At 41.1% G+C, this 22936-nt stretch overlaps 1 long non-coding RNA gene across 1 annotated transcript; it reads right to left on the bottom strand.

The window, feature by feature from the left end:
• Window positions 1–14969: 14969 nt before the first annotated feature.
• On the bottom strand, window positions 14970–19411 carry LOC138917862 (uncharacterized). Its single transcript, XR_011426448.1, has 2 exons — window positions 19235–19411; window positions 14970–16753 (listed from the first exon to the last, which is right to left on the bottom strand). It is a non-coding gene; the product is annotated as an uncharacterized lncRNA (long non-coding RNA).
• Window positions 19412–22936: the final 3525 nt, after the last annotated feature.

Genomic DNA, 22936 nt, shown 5'->3' with positions numbered 1-22936 from the left:
GCTTAAAACATACAGTATAATACACTTTTAAGGAATTATCATTGTCATCTTCTGATTTCATTTGGGAAGGCTGACAAATACTTCTTTCACAAATCCATAGTACTAGGGGTATGTGAAAGTGAGTAATTAGAAATTAACATCATGAACAATATCTTTAATACTTCCAATGCCATTATCAGAAGCAGAGAAGTGGAGGTGCTGTTTATGGTAGTGGATGGTGTTAGTCTTTTAAATGGTCACCTATGATGTCCATTCCTCCTGTCTCACAGGCATCCTCCACCTACCTATGCCCAAAAGGCGATGACTGAAAGGGTATGCAGAAAAGATGGAGACTGTCTGCCTCGATCCCAGTGACAGAACATCAGTTCTGGCTATTACTTTTCCATTCTTGGTTTCCAGTGATTACTTAGTCAGATGGCTCAGACAATGGCGGGAATGCTGTGGACAGTGGAACAATACGATGTAGCGAGGAGACTTCTCACTCAGCAGAGAGGTGTTAGGGAGGACTGCAGAACAAGCTCCAGTGATCCTTTGTGAAGGTAGCAGTCTGGTGGTCTGGAAAGGCAAGTAGTCTTCCATGCTGATCCCAGCGTCAAGGTCACTGTGTGACCTTGGCAAGTTACTTTCCTTCTTGAAGCCTCAGTTTTTTGTTTTTTAAAAGATTGGCACCTGAGCTAACAGTTGTTGCCAATCTTTTATTTTTTTCTGCTTTTTCTCCCCAAATCTCCCCAATACATAATTGTATATTTTAGTTGTGGGTCCTTCTAGTTGTGGCATGTGGGATGCCGCCTCAACGTGGCCTGATGAGCAGTGCCATGTCCCTGCCCATGATCTGAACCAGCAAAACCCTAGGCCGCTGCGCTGAAGCAGAGCATGCGAACTTAACCACTTGGCCACAGGGTTGGCCCAGAAGCCTCAGTTTTTTAATATGCTGGAGATAATAATACCAATTTCATAGAGTTGTTAGAATTATTAAATGGTAAAATCATGATATGCAAATATAAAATGAACATGTGTCAAAAGTTTTATATACTCATTAATTACCAAGGGAACCAATAAGATGATACAGCTGGGTTAAAGGAAAATTCAAAGAACCACATATGATCCAGGCAATAAAAAATGCCAAAATGAATTTTAAAATAGGTGCAAACTAAGTTTATCTACAAGGCAATAATCAATTGCATTCCACTAGGCACATTTCATTTGCGTTTCAGTAAGCAAAGTTATTTGCATCAGTTATGTTATCAGTTTTCTTAATCTTACAGCGTTGTAGAATAGCTCAAAAAATTTTAACCCAGATCATGCCTAGTTTTTCATTGAAGATATGCAGTAATCTTTTTGGTCCATTTCCGAGTCTTTCTCACAATTTTCCTGCTCTTAATTAGAGATAATGCATACAGAGTGCTTGGCACAGTGTAAGTGCTCTATAAATGCTAGCTATTATAAAAAAAAAATCACTGAAATTCATAGTAATAACAAAAATTGTTTGCACTGCTGGCAGAGTTATCTCCCTGAAGTAAAGCTTTGGTTGTGGTACCTAGTCAAAAACTCCAGTGACTCGTCATTGTCTTCGAAATAAATTCCACTCTTCTTAGCTGGGCTTTTGTTCTTTTATCTGTTTTCATTCCAACTTGCCAGTCCATTTCCTATACATAACTCCCTGCAAGGTCTGCCATGATGCCTGGAATTTCACCATGTGGGATCAAGCTTCTTGAAGATGAGGACTTTTGGGTCTATAAGTGATCTCTCTGAAAATGCACATGCCACCAAGGGAAGAGTTTGCTTGGAGATGATCTGGCAGTGACACAGTTGTCCAGTATAGGAGAGGAAGACATTTCCTCTACCTGCTCTGGGTTCTTCTGGCCAGAGAACAAATTAAATTCACATGAGGCAGAATAACAGGAGAAAATTAAAGAAAGCTTTATAACATGTTTATATGGGAGAGGCTCAGGCAACCTGAGCAACTCACCAAAATGGCTGAAGCCACCACCTTAAATATCATCTTCAGCTAAAGACAAAGGAGCATGTTGTGGGTGTGGGAAGTCAGTTACGGGAGATTACCAGACAAGTACAGTAAACAAGAGTTTTATGCAGATTTAAGTGCTCTCCTTCCACATTGATAAGAGTTTCTAGAGATAAGGTCAACTCCCTTCTTCCTGGTACAGAGAGGGAGACACCTTTACAGATGGAGATTTCCTTTACAAAGGTAAATGTCTCTTAACAAAGAGTTGGTAAATTCTACTTTTCAGAGTTTCTTTCCTGTCTGCAGGTTTTCAAAAGTAACCAGCCCAAAATATTCCTCATGCCAAAGAGACATATCTTGGGGTGGCCAATTCCAGTCCCCCACACAAGGTTGGCAAGAGTATTAGTCTGCTCAGGCTACTTTAACAAAATACCACAGGCTGGGTGACTTAAACAACAGATATTTATTTTCTCACAGTTCTGGAGGCTGGAAGTCCATGATCAAGGTGCCAGCTGATTCAATTTCTGGTGAGGGCTTTCTTCCTGGCTTGGAGTTGGCCACTTTCCTTCTATGTCCTCACATGGCCTTTTCTCTGTGCACATGGAGGGAGAGAGAGAGATCTCTGGTGTCTCTTCCTCTTTTTTGGTTTTTTTTTGAGGAAGATTAGCCTTCAGCTAACTACTGCCAATCCTCCTCTTTTTGCTGAGGAATACTGGCCCTGAGCTAACATCCATGCCCATCTTCCCTTACTTTATATGTGGGACACCTACCACAGCATGGCTTTTTGCCAAGAGGTACCATGTCCCACCCGGGATCCGAACTGGTGAACCCTGGGCTGCCGAGAAGCAGAACGTGTGAACTTAACCACTATGCCACTGGGCCAGCCCCTCTTCTTCTTCTTGTAAGGATACTAGTCCTATTGGATTAGGGTCCCACCCTTAAGACCTTTTTTAACTTTAATTACTTCCCTAAAGGTCTTGTCTCCAAATACAGTTACCTTGGGGGTTAGAGGTTCAACATATGAATTTTAGGGGGACGCAGTTTAGTCCATAACATCTAGGTATAAGAAAACAGTGATGAAAAACAGAGACTGCAAAGTCCAGCTTCATCTTTATTCCACACACCTGTCCTCCTGAGTCTCCTTGTGGTGAGACCAGGACAGCTCTCACCTGAGGACTCTGCACCTAACTCCTTTGACCAGAACACCAGCCCTATCTGAGAAGGAGGGTGGGTGGGTTCTCTCCTGACACTCCCTCATCCTTCAGTAGGTGTCTTACTTAGACTAAAAACCCAGGTCAGCCGCCTAGGTCTGGCTGAGATTTTCAATGGGAGAGAAATACCTAGATATGCTGCCAGTTCTCTTTAAGGGTTCTTAAAGTTATGTGGTTTGCTGTTTTGGGGTGGCCAAAACCTGTGCTTTTCTTTTTTCATAATTTTTTTTTTGTCCAGACATGTTTATTTTTTAAAAAATCTTCCTTTAATACTACTTTTTTCAAGCATAATTCTGTTTAATCACATAATCCAGTCCATCTTGATGTTAATAGGTGAAAAATGATAGCAAACTAGACATGACTTTTGGGTAGCCAAGCACCTGAGATTAGCTAATGAAGTTTTCATCTTGGGAAAACATATTATTTTTTAAAGTGTGTTGTATGCCAAACTTGATGACCAACTTTATAGCAACACATTTGAGTAATTTCAGGAGCAATTCCAAAGTAGATACTATCATGTAACGTTGTCTGCTGAGTGGGTAGATAGTGCTTCATATTATTATGGCTTCCTCCCTGGAAGTGGGATGAGTGTTAAGAAGTGGTGTGAACACAAGTTGAGGCAGTGAGACATTGTGAAAAAGAGAAAGAAGTGACCTGCTGCATTTTTACCTTAATAGACGGGAGCTTGTCACTTACTAGCTCTGTGACATTGGATAAGTCCCTTCATTTTCAAGGCTACATTACCCTCATCTATAGAATGAATGTTGATGATCTAAAGTTCTGTATTAGGATAGTTTTAGCTGCTGTTAGAAACTCCACAATTCCAGTGGCTTAACACAATAGAAATAAACACTTAGATAAAAATACTTTTGATTGTTGAAGTATTTTTTCTTTTTTAAATAAACTTTTTTAAAATTAAAGTATAACAAGCATATTGAAAAAGGCACCCATTGAAAGCTTGTCACTCAGTTAAGTTATAAAAAAGTGAAAACTCAGTAGCCGGAACTCCAGGAACACCTTTCATTGCCCCCCATCACTTCCCTCCAAATTCCTCAAAGCAACCACTATTCTGACTTCTAATGCCATAAATTAGTTTTGCTTATTTTTATACTTTACATAAATGGAATAATTTAGCGTGTATACTTTTGTGTTTGGCTTCTCAGAAAGATTCAGTTGTGAGATTCATGTATATTATTGCATGTAGCAGTAATTCACTGATGTTGATTGCTTCACAATATCTATTGTGTAAATACACCAGAATTTATCCATTCTTTCTTGATGGATATTTGGGTTGTTATGAATACTGCTATGAGCATTCTTCTATATTCTTTTTGGTGCATATATATATATGTATCCATTTCTGTTGGTGTATATTTAGGAATTGCGTTGTTGAAAAATACTACCAGTTTTTTGAAGTGGTTGTACAAGTTTACACTTTTACTAGCAGGATGTGAATGTTCTTATTAATCCTCATCCTCACCAACACTTGGCATTGTTAATCTTTTTAATTTTAGCTATTTTGGTGGGAATTAAGTGACACCTCGTGTGTTTAACACGAATTTCCCTAAGGGCTCATGAAGTTAAGCAACTTTTCATATATTTATTGGCTATTTGGATATCCTTTTTGTTAAGTGACTGTTCGGGTTCCTTACCTATTTTTTGTTTTTTTGAGGAAGATTAGTCCTGAGCTAACATCTGCCGCCAGCCCGCTCTTTTTGCTGAGGAAGACTGGCCCTGAGCTAACATCCATGCCCATCTTCCTCTACTTTATATGTAGGATGCCTACCACAACATGGCTTGCCAAGCGGTGCCATGTCTGCACCTGGGATCCGAACCGGTAAACCTCATGCTGCCGAAGTGGAACGTGCAAACTTAACCATTGCGCCACCAGGCTGGCCACCCCCTTACCTATTTTTATATTGGCTTGCTTTTCTATTTATTGATTTGTAAGTGTTCTTACCTCCTCTGGATATAAACTCTTTGTCAGCCCCGTGCCACTCTATTGACCTCTTATTTTATTTTTTCTTAATGCTCCTGATATGTAGTGTTTTTATCATTTTCTATGTAGCCTGTGATTTCAGCTTGGATTTTCTCCTTGAACCAAGAATTGTTTAAGAAAAAGGTTTTTTTTTTCCTGTTTTCCTGCTTTGTTATTAATTTCTCATTTACTACATTGGGATCAAAGATGTTGTTTATACTACTTCTACTTTTGAGAATTAACATTTTCTCTGTGACCTAGTCCATTTTATGGCTCTTCAATAAGCACTTGAAAAGAAAATATCTTATGTATATAGAGGGAATAAAAATTATATATATTACACATATTATATATATAATCAGTCTGCTCTACTTTATCATGGTAAATCCTGGTAAAAATAAGTAATCTTATTTTTCATTCCTTTGTTTGCTATGGACTGGGATTAGAGTCTCCTAAGACTGATGTGCTTTTCTCTGCTTCTCTTTGAATCTCCTCAGATTTTGTTTTATGAGTATTACTCTAAAGCTCATTGATGTTCACACTGCTTTATCTTCTTTGACATTTGCACCCTTTCACGCTCAATAAAATTTACTTCTTTGCCTTGTTAAATACTTCTTGGCTTGAATCCAACTTGGTATAATATTCAGATTGTGATTTTTTTCTTGTTGCATGCATTTGCCTAATATTTTTGTCCATTCTATTATTTTCACCTTTTCTGAGAACCTGTATTTGGCATAGACTTAAACTATATGTTGTGACCCAATCTAAATCCTTTTTTTTAAAGAGGAGAGTTAGCTCTCTCATATTTATAGATATGACAAATATAGGATACCCTAATCCTGTATTTCTTCATATAGTATCTATTAATTTCCTTCTGTGGCCAATGGATAGAATTAGCGTATTACCTTTTCCTTTTTGTCTTCTGCTCTACTCCTCTTTCCTACTGCTTGCCTTTGTCCTGTTCCATATAATTTGGCCTTTGTCACTTGATTTTTTTTTAAACTTAAATGATATCCTTTATCCTCAGCAGAATCACTGTATCTACCCTACCTCCCGTATGCTTTTCCCTGTCCTCTGTTGATTTTTGTTATATGTCCTGACGATATGGAATTATTATAACATTTACATTTTTTTCTGTTACCTTTATATTTGTTTAGTCTTTGTGATACATTTAAGCAGAGGAGACTGTGCTCCACTAGTCCTTTTGCCATAATTTTTCTGGTAATCTGGTTGAATGAAGTTTGGCTTCTAGAAAATTCCTTAAGAAGCGCTTAGGCAAATGATCCTGTTTACTTTATTTAAACTTAAATCACGGCTTTGCTGGATATAAAAATCCTTGAGTCCCAATTTCTTTGAGGATTTCACAGGTGGTGTGACCCTCTCCTCTACTACTGAACATGGCTGTGAAGAAGTCTGGGGCCAGGCTGCTTTTCCTTTTGAATTTGTGACTCTCTTTTGTCTGGCTTCCCAAAAGGTTCCTGCTTCATCTTTGAAGTCTGGAATATTGATTGGGCTATGTTGCGGTAATGGCTGATCAGAGTCACTTCTTTCTAGGATATAGTATGCCCTTTCAATAGACGGATTCAAGGGGGTTTTTTGAATTGTATCTTATAATTTTGTGAAAATGAACTAAGACCACCCAAATGAGAACAAGCAAAGACTATTTATTCATAGCTTGTTTTACCAAGATATCAGCAACCATCACTAGTGTTTGACAGAGACTCAAAGTTGGCCGGAGGAGTGGGGAAGCTTTGTGGTGGAAAGGGAGAAGGCTTCGGGTGTGCCCTGATTGGGTGTAGGTTAAGGCCTGGGGAAGCTGGAGGTGGGCTAACTAGAAGCAGGGCATCCTATGTGATTCATTTGGGGGGGATATTTGGCTTTCTCTGTTTCTAATTGGAAGTAGGGGCAAAAGTTAAGAAAGCTGGCAGTTATTGATAAAGTCCTGGCCATCTTGGGCTAATTGCTATAGGGGTTGTTCGGTTTCCTGGGCTGGTTACTGTAAAGAGTGGATCATAGTTATATTTTTACTTATGGTCTGGATATTGTCTGTCTCTATATTCAGTCTCTCAATTTAAAATTTACCCGTTTAAATTTTCTTCCTTGGCATGCTTACTCTGGCTATCCTTTAACTGTCTTCCATATCAATCATCCTCTCTCAAGTCCTTTCAAACTTCTTAACTTTTCTCCTTTTCTTCATTTTCCTTTATGTCTTGTACTGTGTCCACTGTGTTCATTTTCCCTTTCACTCCTTCTGATTTTTCCTTTATTTCTGTGATGGCCTTACTTTTATTTCTTCTTCTTCATTCTTGAGAGCTGCCAACCCATATTTAATCTCTTTCCTGTGCTATATATTCCCTGAGCTCTTGCATCTGTGCTTTGTGCTCACGTTTAATAGAGGCAATTGCTTTGTTAGGTATTTTAAATTTCCATCACAGTTTTCATTTTCTCCATGGCAACACTGTTCTGTGTTATTCATTGCTATTTACTTTTCTTGATCCTTTCCTCATATTTTTTTACTTTTATATTATTTTGGTTTAGATCCTATGCTCTTTTTTCCCTCAACTTTTAAAAAAGGCAATTATTCTTGGCCCTCTAAATGTATAAGGGAGAAGCCAAGCCTATTTAGATTAGATCAATTTTTTTTAATGATCTAGGATTTTGTATATGAGTTCCTTTAGACTTCTTCTCACCCAATGAAGACAGTCAGCTCTATTGCTTTTTATTTATTATTTATTTATTATTTTTAATTCATGAGCCTCTTCTCCTTTGATGCCATAGACACAGACTGAAAACGTGGCATGTGTTTCTTTATTTATCCAGCCTCCTCTGTTTCTGGGGTTTCATGGGTGCACCCCCAGTTTGTATATCCTTGTCCTTTCTGTTACAAACCAACGTTTACATCACAGTGTGTGCCCCTCACAGTGTACTCCTCGCCTTCAAGAAGTGTGTGTTGTTTCACATTTTATGGAAACTGTAGCTGAGTCTTCCTCTCTAGAATCTTTTTTTTCCTGCTCTTTCCTACAATGCCCCTTCAAATTACAACTTTTGCTTGAAACTCTTGCATTTTTGGGGGATGGTGGGATTCTGAGGTTTTAATTGTCTCCCAGTTTTGCTGAAAATGGGATTTGTCTCTGTTTCTCTTTGTTCTTGCCACTTTTGGATAATTTTATATCATTTTTCAGGAAAATAAGAGGGAAATGTTGATTCTTTGCTATTATGTTAAGATCATCACTTCATGGTTGCCCCGTAGGAGACACAGGGAAAGATTGCAGATGGCGGTGACTGAGAATGTCCCTCAGCATGGCTGACTCAAAAGAAGGGAGCCCACCGCTCCTGTGGCCAGAGCTTCCTCCTGTGGCCACTTTCTCTCTTATTCTGATCAATTCCCCCCACTTAAGCTGACATTTGGATTATTGCATCAGTAGTCTTTGTTTTTTGAAAATCTTAATTGTAAGATATAACAATCAGGCTTCTAGTATTTGCCTCTAGAAATGAAAAAGTAATATCTTTATCTTTTTACCATCAAACAGCAGAAGACAGACTGTAAGTCAGTGTTTGAGCCAGTATTTTGGGGGGAAAATTGGAAATAAAGTTTAGACTTTGGTCATGCTTCATTGGTAGTGATAAACAAATGACAAGCAATAGGATATATGGGAGTATATGAGGAAGCCATTTGGTGTAAAACTAATTGGGCCTGACCTTGTTTTTCCAAAAGGGCCTGATGTTGGCTCTTGAGCATGCAGTGTACATCTGCTTTAAGCATTTGCTATGTCCCAACGATGAGAACAAATGCTCTTAAGGTAAAGGTGAAACTTCCCCCACATTGGCATTTCCTGAAGGATAAGCATCTCTCCCTAGGCTGGGAATTGATTCCTGTGCCCACTCAGCTCAAGACAACAGACCTGCTTCCTGCTATGTGAATCGCTGTGCTGTGCCAGCTAGGCAATCTTGTGACTGTTGTAAAAAGAGACATTCCAATCATTGGTGATGTGTGCTCTTTGTTCCAAGGTGGTACATAACCACTCCGTACACCACACTTCTTTGGTGCTCTTCCTTCCTCGAGGAAGGAAGGCCCTGGGCTACTCCTCAGATCTGGCTCACAATAAACTCACCTCAATTTTGATTTATAGATTGGTTATGGATTGTTTGAGTTGACAGTAGCACATGATAGAGAAAATATTTTGTAATTTTTTTCTCCTTGCATCAACTTTTTTTCACAAAAATAATCCCAGATCTGGCCTTATAAGAAAGATGAAGAGACAGTAACCTCTGGGATGTGATTCTTGAGAGGCCCTGGAAAGCACCCCCTGACCAAAAAATGTGTCCTCGAAGGGGTTTTCTTGCTGTTTCACTTTGCAAGTATGGCAACGAATCCTTTGGAGCCTACTCCATCAGTCCTCTCCCAGATTTCTGTGGGCGAGGCGATGTACTGAGGACAAGTTTTAACCATTACTGAGATGACTACAAGCCGTTTGCTTTCTCATTTGATTCGCACAGCAACCTTTTGAACAAAACTTCGCTGAGAATTTTCTGGCTCTTCCCTCAAGGGTGACAGTGGTGTTCATGATTAATAGACTTGGTAGTCAATACAGTGAATTAAGATACAACCCAAAGTATTAAAATGAAGGTGGGGGAGTGGATACTTCTCTCTCTCTCCCTTTGACAGTCCTGAGCTTTCAAGCATAACTCTCTTCTGCTCAGGTGACTGGTGAGAGCCGGGGTCTTGGATTAGGCCTCAAAGTGGGGGAGAGGGATGACTGTGCCTCAAAAGGTCAGAATCTAGTCTCTTCTTTTATAGGCTCAGTTATTTCTTCATTCCCAATTGATGTGTCTGAGTATCTTTGCTTTGTTTAGAATTGGGAGGCAGGGAGTAAATAGGAGACCCCATTTTGATCTTGAAACTTGATCCAGCTTAGCCTTTAATCAGAGCTATGTACCTGCATAAGGTGTGCTTATGCAGCTAGGAATAAAATGATACTCTGATTTCTATTCTGCATTTGTTTCTTGTGAATACTTCCCTAGAACTTAGCTGGGAGGGATAGGGGTAATTAACAGGGCAAGATTAAATCATTCTTTGGTCCCTGACCATAATATCATGATAGCACCTGGCACTCTCATCTTAACCTCTCAAAAAGTAACCTGTCTAGGGTGTTGTAAGGACCAGGGACAGGGAAAACTCTGTAGGGATGGGGAAAAAAAGCCCACTAGTAGGGAGAGAGGGAACTGTTCTGGAATATGGGGCAATGGAATAGGAGAGCCTTTGGGAGAGATGAATGTGTATGAGGATTAGAGTAGGCAGGGGTTGGTGACAGCAGAGAATGATCTTGTGAAAACATAAGTCTGACGGTGTAATTATCTTGTTTACAATCTTTTAGTGCCTCGCCACTGCTTGCTCTGAGGATGAAATCCTTAAGCTAATCAAATCCCATATTGATTCAAGGCCTTGGCATCATACATGCTGTTTCCTCTTGGAATGTCTGACTCACTTGGCAAATACCTACTTATCAGATAGGTCCCCACTTAAATTGTCACTTTAAGGAAATGTAGCAGGTGTTGTATATTTAACCTGCGAAGCTCATGTGCACAAACATTCATTTTTCTGTATCTCAACTATCTTTCTCTAAAGCCATGTTTTGGCTAATGGCAGGAAAAACTGCAATTTTGTTAACCCATTAAATTCAATCACTTCCAAGATTTTCTCTATAATTCCAGAAGCAAATTTAGTCACCTTGAATATTTCCCCCACCTTTGGGTCTCTGTTTGTAGGAGTATTTGCAAATTGTCAAGGCATTTGAAAGGGCATCAAGTCTTTGCTCTCTAGCTGCACTATATCTGTTTCTGTGACCACTTTTTGACTCATCTCTTGTCACGAAGACTATACATCTGGCTTCTGTCAAGGTGTGCCGTCTTGCCTGGCCATGGGGGATGGTCATTATCATCAAGAAGCAATTAACCATATCCTCATACCATTCATGGCAGGGCAGTCCAACACTCAACATCTAATAATGCATGGCTTTTATCTGGTCACAAGATTTCCACAGCCTTCCTGACTTTCTTCCTCACAGCTAACCCCTGGGGGTCAAGTAAATATGTAAATTGACTCTTGAGTTATCCTCATTTTGTAGAATTGTCTTGGAATAATCTGATAAGAACTCCTTCAAGGTTTTGCTATTGATACTTAAGGCTTTTTAAGTTCTAAAAGCCTAAACTTATTTCTCATGAAGTCCAAGAACTTACCAATGAAAGTTTTGATTTTCAAGTCAATTTGCTCTGATAGCAGATTTAAAAGTCTATTTTAAAACTCAAAAACTGAGAATGGATTATTTCGTTGTCTTTGTATTACTGTTATGAAAATTCCATACCTTTTTTAGAGTACTGAATGCCTCTGACTGTATGGGGAGAGTCACAAACAGGAAACTGTGGGTCATAGAGGGAAGTTCTTTGATTGTTCAAGAAATTAACCCACCACAGAAGCCTTCTTCAATGTTGGGACCAGATCAGCCCCCCCTGTTACAGGCTGAAATTACATGCTGAAGTGAGTTTGTCTCTATCATTACAAGATCCATGAAACCCACCAAACTCTGAGCTTCACGAGAGATCTAGGCCTATGTGTTGTTTACCACCAAAGCCCAAGCTCTTAACACAGGACTTGGCAGACAGTAAGTGTTCTACAAATTTTCATCAAACCGTTGAGTAATCTGGGGAGAGAGAAGAGATTAGTTTGGCAGCAGGAGGGTCCTAGTATCCAGGGGCAGAGGGGGCAACTGAATGGACAAATGTGGGAAATGGCTGCAACTAGTTTTTCTTGATTGGAGCAATGATGCTAAGTAGAGCTTGAATATTGCTGTGGAACTCATGGGTACCAGAATCTTTGTGCTCTACATAAACTTCAAGCAGACGTTGAGTTCAGCTGGGAAACCATTCTGGGATAGTAGCAATGTGCGTGGATTGAAGAACAATGAGGAAAAACACCTCATCTGCATGTAGGTAGTACTATTTGCATCCACCTGGAAGCTTCCTTACGTGATTCCTCCCCCTCACTCCTCCACATCCCTCAAACATGGACTAAGTGGAATTCTGGCTGTCTACAGAGGGGGCTGTACGTTGCCATGGTGGGGGCAGGGCTTTGTAAAGTTCTGTGCTCCTTTGGGCTGCTCTGGGGTCACAGGTTCCCTGCAGAATGAGCAGGCTTGCTTGAAGAAAACAAGTTAAAAATAGGAAACTAGTAATTCACTTTCTCATTTTTATCAAGTTGTCAGGAAATTTGTGTTGCGTGCTTTTATAATTTGAAAAGCATATCTGAATCTTGTCAGAATTGATTATTTTGGGACTTTTAAAAGCAATACACTCAATCAGGGAGCAAAACTGTGGAAAATCCTGACTTGAAAGCAGATGGTAAGATTTCTTATTTATTTGGTTATCGGGGAAACTGGGCACATCATTGGTGCCCCAGAATGAGGGATAATATCTTTATGGTCACTGTGTCAATTTATCTTCTCCAAAGAAGGTCAAGAAGAGGAAAATGTAAGCAAGACTTCGCTAAATCTCTGTATGACCCCAGCTCCACAAGTTGCTGGCATGGCATTAACTTGGAGCTTGACATCAGAAAAAAACCTCTGTAAGGAGTATTCAGAGACCAGGAGGGGACCTCTAAGACCACTGACCTGGCCTTCTTATTTTACAGATGAGGAAACTGAGGCCTAGAGAAGTGAATTGACTTGATCAAGGTGACACAGATAATCGGTTATAGAGATATGATTACTCAAACCCCTGCTTCTCAAACTTTCATTTTCATACAAATCATGTGGGTATCATGTTAAAAATGCAGATTGTGATTCAGGAGGTCAAACATGTGGCCTGGAAGTCTGCATTCTTACAGGCTCCCAGGTGATATTGAGGGTCTTGCTTCCTTGGCAACACTGACTTATTACATAGCAGGCACCTAATCCTAAATCATTCCTGAGGACCTCCTTCAGAGAGAATGCTGGGTTAAGGCATGGAATGCTGCTTGAGCACTCACCCAGGGTGGGCTCTCATCGGGATATGCTGAGGTAAGCTCACTAAACAGGGGATGTCCTATAAGGTCAGGGAAGCAAGGTCTGGTTTATGGACCTCTAACCGTTCAGATTACTCTTCCCTTCTTCATTGTTGACTCTGTCATTGTTTTCTTGCTTCTCCCGTGGGACAGGATCTTGGCAAGATGGGATACGTGTTAACCATGTAAGGAAAAATTGTGAAAGATTTTGCAATGGAAGAGAAAATTACTGGATGTCGTATGGAATCCTAGGTGTTGTCTAGCATATCCATCTGGATTATCTGATTCTATAGTGACCTACTCCCATTGTCTTTGAGCTGTTATTTAATCTTTAAGTTGTAGAACGCTAAGTATAACACAAATGATTCTTGTCAGTAGAAATGCAAACAAAATTTTTCCCATGGAATGCAACTGATTATTGCCATGTGGATATTGACTACATCTATTCGTAAATTCAGCATTCCTTATTGTGTATACGTAGTGTATTCTTTGAATTCTCCTTTAAATTGATTCTAACATTGTACTAATTATCTCACTACTTGAGTTAAAATAAAATATTTGACATATATTTATTTTATATTTTGTATTTGTGCAAGAGGTGCAATTTTGTCCTTTTAAAATTATTCGTCTTCAGGGGGCTGGCCCGGTGGTACAGTGGTTAAGTGTGCACGTTTGGCTTTGGTGGCCCAGGGTTCACCAGTTTGGATCCTGGGTGCAGACGTGGTACTGCTGGGCAAGCCATGCTGTGGTAGGCGTCCCACGTATAAAGTAGAGGAAGATGGGCACAGATGTTAGCTCAGGGCCAGTCTTCCTCAGGAAAAAGAGGAGAATTGGCAGCAGATGTTAGCTCAGGACTAATCTTCCTCAAAAATAAATAAATAAATAAATAAAATTATTCTTCTTCAGAAATCACTTTATTTGGTTAAATATCTTCTCCAAAAGAGGTAAGGTCAAATCTATACTTTAATGTGAGAATTTAGGATCTTTACTTTCAACATTTTTATAGCACTTAGTGTCACATCATCTTGTGGAGTCTCAAAGGATCCTGTCACTGATGAGGAAACTAAAGCTCAAAGAAGTGAAGAGACTTATCCAGGGACACACAACTAGGATGTGGCGGAGTAAGGACTTTCCTAATTTTCCTTTTCTTGAACTACCTTTGAGTTTTTTGTGTATTCAGATGACCCAAGTCTTCACCATTGCTCCAGTCAGTGAATTGGTCAAAGATGGGAGAAGAATCAATATGTGGGTGGGGGCCTTTTGGGACATATGCTCCTTGCTTGTTTGGTGGACTCTTCTGGAAAGTGGTCAAGGGAAGTGTAAAAATTTTTCCTTGTCACGGATAGGTTCCTGTCTTCTATTGTCTACCTAAGGTCTGTAGCCTGAAAAGATGCAGAGAGCACCCATTAAAGGTCTCTCTGTAGTTAAATGGCTCAGTGCTACTGCAGATGAGAATGGCTATGGTGACGATGATGATAAAAATTCTTGGAATGAGCACATGCTTTGGAGTTAGATTGAGGTGAATATGAATTGTGCTCTGTCATTTACAAATTGTCCTACCCTTGGCAGAGTTGCTTAATGTCTCTGGAATTTTTTTTTTAATCTGTAAAATGGGATAGCACAATTTCATAGACGTTGCAAGGAATTCATAAGATAACGTGGGAAGCACAGTGTAGTTTCTAGTTAGAATTCATCAAACATGAATTCTTTTCCCTTGTTTTCCCTTCACCTTTGACATAAAATATGCTCATTTACGTTCAGCTCTGTTTACCTAGAAGAGAGTTAACTGTTCAGTGACATTTATTGAAAACTTATTATGAATCCAGCCTTGTGGTAGGGACTATGGGTATACAGAAATGTAAACATTCCCATCCCTTTTTTTGATGAATGCACAGTCTAATTAAGGAGAGGATAGTAACAGACCTTGAACAAATATAGACATCAGTGTGATGAGAGTATGGAGAATCAAGGCATGAGTGAGGGTTGGAAAAGGTGATTGTGGGCACAGCATGAACAAAGGTGAAGTGGTCGGGGCACAGTGTGGGGAAGGAGTTGATTAACCAGCATGGGAGTGGGTAGGGGGAGAAGTGGAGCACAGATGGGGAAAGCAGGCCTGTGCTGGTCTGAAGACGACCTTGGGTGCCAAGCTGAGTAGTTAGGGCTTGATACAGTAGGCAACAGCCAACCCCTGGTGGATTTTGAGCAAAGGCTAGTGGTATGCTGTGCGAGTCTGGACATTGCCTTCTGGAGTTTCTTCTACGGGGTCTATTTGTTGCTGTTGAGCTCCCTGCATCTCTCCAGGAGGTCAGAGATGTCGCATGCTACTGACATTGACTCAGAGACTGCCTCTGAGGACTAGGGAGGAAGAAGCTGCTGTGGGAAGAGATGACAATTTAAATGCCCCTGGAGGCCATTCCCCTAGACTTCTGCACAACATGCTTCCTTCTCTGAGTGTCTGCACTTCTGGTTACCTTGAACAGGAAGAAGTTATCTGTAACTTTTCATCATAAGTCTGCTTAATTATCTTTTTTTTTTGCTCTCTGGGGCCTCAGTTTAATGAAAAGGTGTAATTTTGACTGCTAAAAAATTGAGCTTTGCTGCTCTAGTCAATATTTTTCATTACCATTGTCATTTCTGGACATGCCTCTTGATAATGGAATTGCATATGAGCCCTTTATGAAGATTTTGACAAACTTCTATTCAAAACCAAAGCAATTTCAATGGCTCAGGTACTGGATGCCAGGGGCCTTGGGTAAAATGGGATGGGGCAGCCTTTCTTTTTATAGATGCATAACTGCTGAGGGCTAGTGTCAGTGCAGGTATACAGTATAGCTGTCAGAGCATCAGAACTGGGTGCACGCTTTCATCAGCGAGTAAAGTGGGAGACATTAAGCCTGGAGCAAGGGGAGATAGGAAACATACAGATGAACCACATGGGAGGGGAGATGAGAGGCCTTTTATGGAGATGAGATGCAGAATGCAACTGATAAATAATATTGATGGGAGCAAAGCCAGGGTAGCTACCAGCCCTTAGAGTGACCAACAGGATAATGAAAAATAAAAATAATAGATATCTTTGCAGTGTATTTTACATACACTATTTCATTTTTATCCTCAACCCTAAAAAGTTGACGTTATTAATCTAATTTTATAGATAATGACACATCTGGGATTAAAATTCTGATCTTTCTGAGGCCGAAGACTGAGCTCTCCACAACATTGCACGCCACCCTCCTTCCCCAGGAAGACACTTCTAAGTAGAAGGGCTTTTAGCTTCAGGGCTTTTAGCTGAGGTTCTTACCTCAGGATTTAGTTGAGTCTTAAGGAATGGTGGGTTGTACCTGCCAATAATCTGTTTGCATGGGGGACCATGGAGCATCTGGGAAAAAACTGTGTTGGGGGAGGGGAGTGGGAGGGAGGAGAGAGGCAGAAGGGGGAGGGGAGAGGGAGAGGGGAGAAATGAGAATGGGTCGTGTTAGCCAGGGTGAGAGTCTTCCTGATGAAATGGAGTGCTGATCTTGAATGTAGCTAGCGGTAAACACTCACGCCATCCTCCAGTCTAGTCCCTGTGGAATAATACCTGGATGTTAGGAAGACAGGGCTAAAAATAAGGTGGCTTATGTCACCAAGACCACCGTATAGCATTAGAGGTAAAAGGCATCCTCTCAGGTTTATTTAGCAAAATACGCATGAAGTTCAGGGAGTGGGATTCTTCCTGCTCTATAGGATAGTGTGGTGGGACTAAAGAGTATTCAGGGTGCCAGTGAGTTCCGCCAAGATGAGCGATAGCTCTTTCCACATCTGGATTGGCCATTTTGGCACAGGAATTGGGTGAATGCCAGCAGGTAGGCACTAGCAGGGACAGCAGGGCCCTTGTCAATGTGGAAATGCTAGACCTTGCCCGGAAGAAATGATTGCAGAGTCCCTTCAATGGATTACCAGATGTTATATAGTGCCTCTTTCTGGATTATCTGATTTTCTTGGGCTGTGCATCTTTCATTCTTTGAACTTGCATGATATCAGCATTCCTGATTGCCTGTGTATGTGTCTGCTCTTGATTTTCCTTTTTATGTGTTATAACATCTTACGGGTTCCCTCATTAACTAATAAGTAAAATAAAATTATTCATACAGATGTGTCTCTTTGTACGAGTCATGCTTTACCTTGAAGAAAAATTATCCTTTAATAGCTTATTTTAAATGTTTAGTAGATCTACCCATGTCTTACTCACGAGGGGTTAAACTTATTCATAAATGAGAGTCCAGCCATTTCTTCATCTAATCTGCTCAAGATGGAGGGAGAGGGAAGGCTGGCTTAATGTCTTCTCTGCCTTTGTTGAAGCAGTGTTCTGTCTCTGCTGGGGAGGTTTTCTAGACTTTTGCAACGTAGTTGGATGGAGGGGGAAAGTGATGAGGGAAACAAGAGGCTTGGGATGGAGCTGGGGGAAGAGTTTTCTTTGAAAGGTTTGGATTAGAGACGCATTCTGTGAACTGCAGGTGTGAGGAAAGTGGATGGGGAAGGAAAGGAACCTTATGAGATGTACCTCCATTCACAGTATTTGATAAACACAAGCAAAGTTATTTTGAAAATATGTTTTGGTTTACTGGACTATGTCTCTTTAACTGTGACCTCTCTCTGAGGAGTCCTCTGGGTCAAGTCATGGTTTTATAGGTTTTACTTCAACAGTCTTGCTATTGGCCATGACGACACTTGGGATGATATGTCTACAGGGCACTTGAGTATAAACAGGCATTTTTAACCAGAAAAATGAGCCTGGTTCCCACTTCAGAGAGTTACAGGTATGAAGTCTCAGTAAAATCTAGAAAACAACCCTATTGTTTTTCCTTTTAGTGTTCTATTCCTAATTTTCCATTTTCCTCTCATATCTAGTAGTCATCCCAGTTGATATTCCAAAGTGCAGCAAATTCTGAATGTTTGCTGTTGCTTGAAGTCCATCTAATTGCTGATTTTACTGGCCACACTTTACTTGCTATGGATAAAAAGGATAATTTTGTCCTTTTCTTGGACTAACCAAGAATAAGTGGCCAGGACCAATTGTTTTTTCTCGCAAGTCTTCCAGCCCTGCAGAAAATATAACCTTGACCCAAATAGAGTAATTCTAAGAGATCCTGGGATAAATGGATCTCTCCATCTGGGTGCCTTTCCATCTGAATGCCAGCCTCTATGCCTCCCTTCTTGACTGCATACTGGGGACCACATGTTAGACTTTTGACCAATAACTATTTATCAAACTATGCATGTTCTCTTATCAAGAAGAAAGCCTGCTGGTCATCAGATGCAGCTCAAAGTGGGCCTGTCTCTGCCTGTCACATATGGCATTCCTATTGTAACACATCCTTTTGTTATAATGAATTATGTGGATTTGGGTAATAATCTCTTTAGGCCTCAATTTATCTATAAAATGAATAGGCTGAGATAGATGATTTCCAAAGTACTTGTTTTTGATATTTTAAGAGTCCACGGGTTTCAGGTATAAACAGTAGGCAATGAAGGTCTCTCTCATATCTCCCCTTTGTACCACAGCCTACTGAAATTCTGGCCCTGGTCTTGAATCCTTTGTTTACTAGAGAATAAGATTGACTGGAATGAGCAGTTCTCCCTCCTTGAATATTTTGGCTAAGTAAGGTTTCTTGGTAAAGGACACCCAACTGCCCGAGTCTCTCCCTTAATGGAAATGTGGGTGCCCATGAAGGCAGGACAGGTCAAGACTAGTAGAGTCTAGTACAATGATGGCTACTGGTGGGACCAGCCACTGATGAAGAGTAATACTGGTCGCTTTCCCAGTGATTCTGGGGGTAGTTTGGGAACTCCACTGAACTGAAATAAAAGAACAAGTAGGAATGGGGAAACTGGGATGGGAGAGGAGATGCCACAGAGGGTTCAGTAAGAAGGCAAACAAAGATGGTAAGGCAAGATTCCCTGACTCCCTGTCTGGCTGACAGACAGAATTACCTGGAACCAATGATCCAGGACAGTACTGCGTACCTCAAACATCCTACCTCAGTCTCCAGGTCAGCTCTACCCACCTGACACCTGGGGGCAAGGCCAGATCTTAGTGACCTTGAACAGCATGACACGACGTCTTTTCCTAAGTCCTGTGTTGGTCACTGAAAAACATCACCCAGGCATCGAGATGCGGAAGTGTTGTCTGAAAACTAACACTTATTTTCTGGTGATAAAAGGATTGTCTTTCTTTCGTTATTGTTCCATCATCTCTAACTCACAAAAGGGCTTAGGTTTCCAGGAACACTCACATAATTGCCTGCCCTGGTAACAAAGAGGTTATATTCTCTTCCGTTGTGATGGCAACCGAGCATTTGGGGAACTTCAGCTCCCCCCGGGCTTCTCCACCTGTGCTGTGTGTGTTGGAGGAGGAAGTCTAGCTCTGACTCTCTTTGCCCGTTTTCTAAAATTAAATTCCCCTGTACATTTGCTCCAAATAATTTAGATGAAAGGTCAAAATTCTATGCTAACTGGTGATAGTAGTTAAGTTTCTCTCTGGTTTTACCTGGAGGCACTTTTAAATCACTTCCCGTGGTTTGTCAGCTCCAGTCCATTGGGCCATTCAGAAACACTCTTCTTTTCCTTCAGTCTGACTTTTCCCATTTGTTTCCCTGGACTGGCAGGACCTGCCCTTAATTCGGCTTGCCACTCATCATTCTGCTGGTCTACCCTTCCAGAACACACTTGCTCTATTGCCAGGCCCCCGGGACTCCGCATAGATTCCTTTTGCAGCAGAAAGCAGGGAGGTGGGAAGTGAGGGGCAGGGGCCAGCCTCTGTCTTTGTCTCTTCAGGTTCCTTTTTCTTCCAAGTCCTGCCAGAAGATAGAGAGACCACATAACTTATCATCCAAAACGGGGACATTTTTAAAGTGTGTTTATTGATAATTAGTTATTGATACACCTGGACAAGAAGAACAAACTAGGGCCATCCCAGGCTAACAGGGATGTTTGGTCCCACACCAGTGGACTAGGCATACTCTGGCCCTAAGTCTTGATATATACCACTCTGGCTTTCTGGACTGTTCTTTCCTGGTTAGTTCCTGTTCACGTGTTCTTCGGATTCTGGTCTTGATGATGACATTTCTTTTAGGAATAATTCCCTGACTCCCCAGGGCTGGGTTAGATGTTCTACTTCCAAAACTTCCCCTTCCCCGTCAACCCCATCATCCCATATTGTAACTTCCTGTTTACAGCTCTCTCCCCCTCATGAGTATGCACCTGGGGCTCGGGCCTGGGCATTACTTACCTTGTTTCTGCAGCACAGCACCAAGGTTGGTGATGCAGCTCAGGAAGCATTTATTGAATACTTCACTGACTTTTCTACCCTTCCACCCTTTTCTGGTGCCCTGGGTCTTTGATGTCTTCTACAGTATTTGCTTGTATTCAGTTTAGTTTGGCTTCTTACTTCTAGGATTCCCTGTCCCCCCATTTTCCTCCTTGCCCCTTTTACTTCCATAAGCTTCATCCTGTTCTTTTCTCCTCCCTGCTCCCCAGCTCTCCTTGTGTCCTGTGCCAGACAGCTCAATTTCTCTTCCCACTCTTTCCCCATCTTAAAACAGTGCCTAAGGCGAGTGGGTGGCTCCTTCAGTGACAACGCACCCTAAGGATAAAAGTCTTCATGCTCCATGACTGGAATCAGAGGAATGGGAGTCCAGGCCTTGCCAGCCTAGAAGATCTCTGATTCTATTTTGAGTCGGTGACAAATTACTTTTAGCAGGCTGCCTGTTTGCTAGTTACCTCTGCCCCTCTCCCTCTGCAGTCTGGTTCTTTTCATGGCAGTAGGTTTGAAGCAGGATTGCTGCTGGGATGATTTCTATTGCTAACACTAAACTTATTTTGAATCTTCTAGCATTCTAGATTTGAGAAGTCAGTAACATTGTTTACTTTTGTTTTTTTTGGGCACCAGTAGTCCCAGACCTAGGGAAAGGGATCTTCCTCAACATGGAGTGTTCCTCAGAAGAGATGAGGCTAGGTTGGAAGGAGGCTGTTCTGTAGTCATTTAACTTTTCTCCCTGCGTTGTCCTTTTAGGTTTCACTTTCTTCCTTAGTTGTCCTTCCCGTGTTTGAGACAAGTTTGCTTTTGGTACTTGTTCTCTTTTCCTGCCTTAATTCAGAGCCACAAATGAATCCTGTATCTCTGGTCACCTCTGGCTTATCTGAACTTCTTTGCTACCTTGTCTGCTTTAGCTCCAAAAACGGAGGGCTGGCCATTGGTGTGCTGGAGCTGGCAGGTGCTGGCCCATGAGAGTTGTCCTGTGCATCTCTTCTCAACTCTGCTTTTGGTAGTTTGAAATCTACCACAGTGGGAGTATTTACACCATGGAAATCAGTGAATTTGCCAAATTTACAAATCAAGGTGTGTGCGTGTACATATACGTGCATGCACCTGCCTTGTTATTAAACATTTACCAGCACTCCACTGGGTAAGGTATCAGAATTCTAGCTCTGTGCTGTCCAATATGGTAGTCACTAGCCATCTGTGGCTATTTACATTTCAATTAATTAAAATTAAATAAAGAATTCACTTCCTTAGTCTCCCTAGACACATTTTAGATGCTCAGTAATAACATGTGGCTAGTGGCTGCTGTATAAGTAAATGCAGATATAGACATTTCCGTCATCACGGATAGTTCTATCAGACAGCCCTGACTAGCTATTTGTTCCTGTTGGACATTTAATGTCACGGCTCAGTCTGAGGGATTAGAGTTGGGATCAGGTGTTTGTAGTCTCCAAGGTACACGCCAGCAAAAGGTTGCTTAACCTACAATCTGTAGATTAGGGTCAGCAAACTTTTTCTGTATAGGCCATACGGTACATGGTTGGCTTTGCGGGCCACATGGTCCCTGTTGCAACTACTCAGTTTGGGTGTTGTAGCACCAACGCACCCATAGACAATACATAAAAAATGAGCATGGGGGCCGGCCTGGTGGCGCAGCAGTTAAGTTTGCATATTCCGCTTCCCGGCGGCCCGGGGTCCGCCGGTTCGGATCCCGGGTGTGGACATGGCACCGCTTGGCAAGCCATGCTGTGGCAGGTGTCCCACATATAAAGTAGAGGAAGATGGGCATGGATGTTAGCTCAGGGCCAGGCTTCCTCAGCAAAAAGAGGAAGACTGGCAGTAGTTAGCTCAGGGCTAATCTTCCTCCAAAAAAAAAAAAAAAAAAAAGAGCATGTCTGTGTTCTAATAAAACTTTGTTTACAAAAACAAGCAATAGGCCATAGTTTGCTGATCCCTGATCTTTCCAGCCAGCTAGTTTTATTCAGGGAACTTACACATATATTTGTAAAATGCAACATGGGTACATTTTAGAGTTTCCAAATTCACTCTACTTTTAAAACTTTAATATGCGAAATTTCAAATAGATATGAAACTAAAAAAGAATAGTATAGGAATCCACATGTACCCATCATGCAGTTTCAACAATTGTCAACAGGGCAAATCTTATCTTGATTTGATTTTTATCCCCCCCTTATACTGCTTTGTATGAGAATATCATGTCAGAATACAAACCATTTCGAAAATCACTAATAGAATCAGATTTTTTAATCTGTAAAAGCCAAACTTTGGATATGTTCAAAAGCAATCCGATCTTGCAGTCTTTGGTTATCATCAGTGACTCCTGGCGAGCAGGCGCACTCGGAAGCTCTCTGCCTCCCCAGTGGGTGGCTCTTCCCGCCTTGGTAGTTTGAGGTAGAATCGTGCATCATGGACTTGCTTGGAGGGT

Source organism: Equus caballus, chromosome 15, assembly GCF_041296265.1.
Source record: "Equus caballus isolate H_3958 breed thoroughbred chromosome 15, TB-T2T, whole genome shotgun sequence".
NCBI classification, from domain to species: domain Eukaryota; kingdom Metazoa; phylum Chordata; class Mammalia; order Perissodactyla; family Equidae; genus Equus; species Equus caballus.
This window is presented reverse-complemented; position numbering and strand designations above follow the sequence as displayed.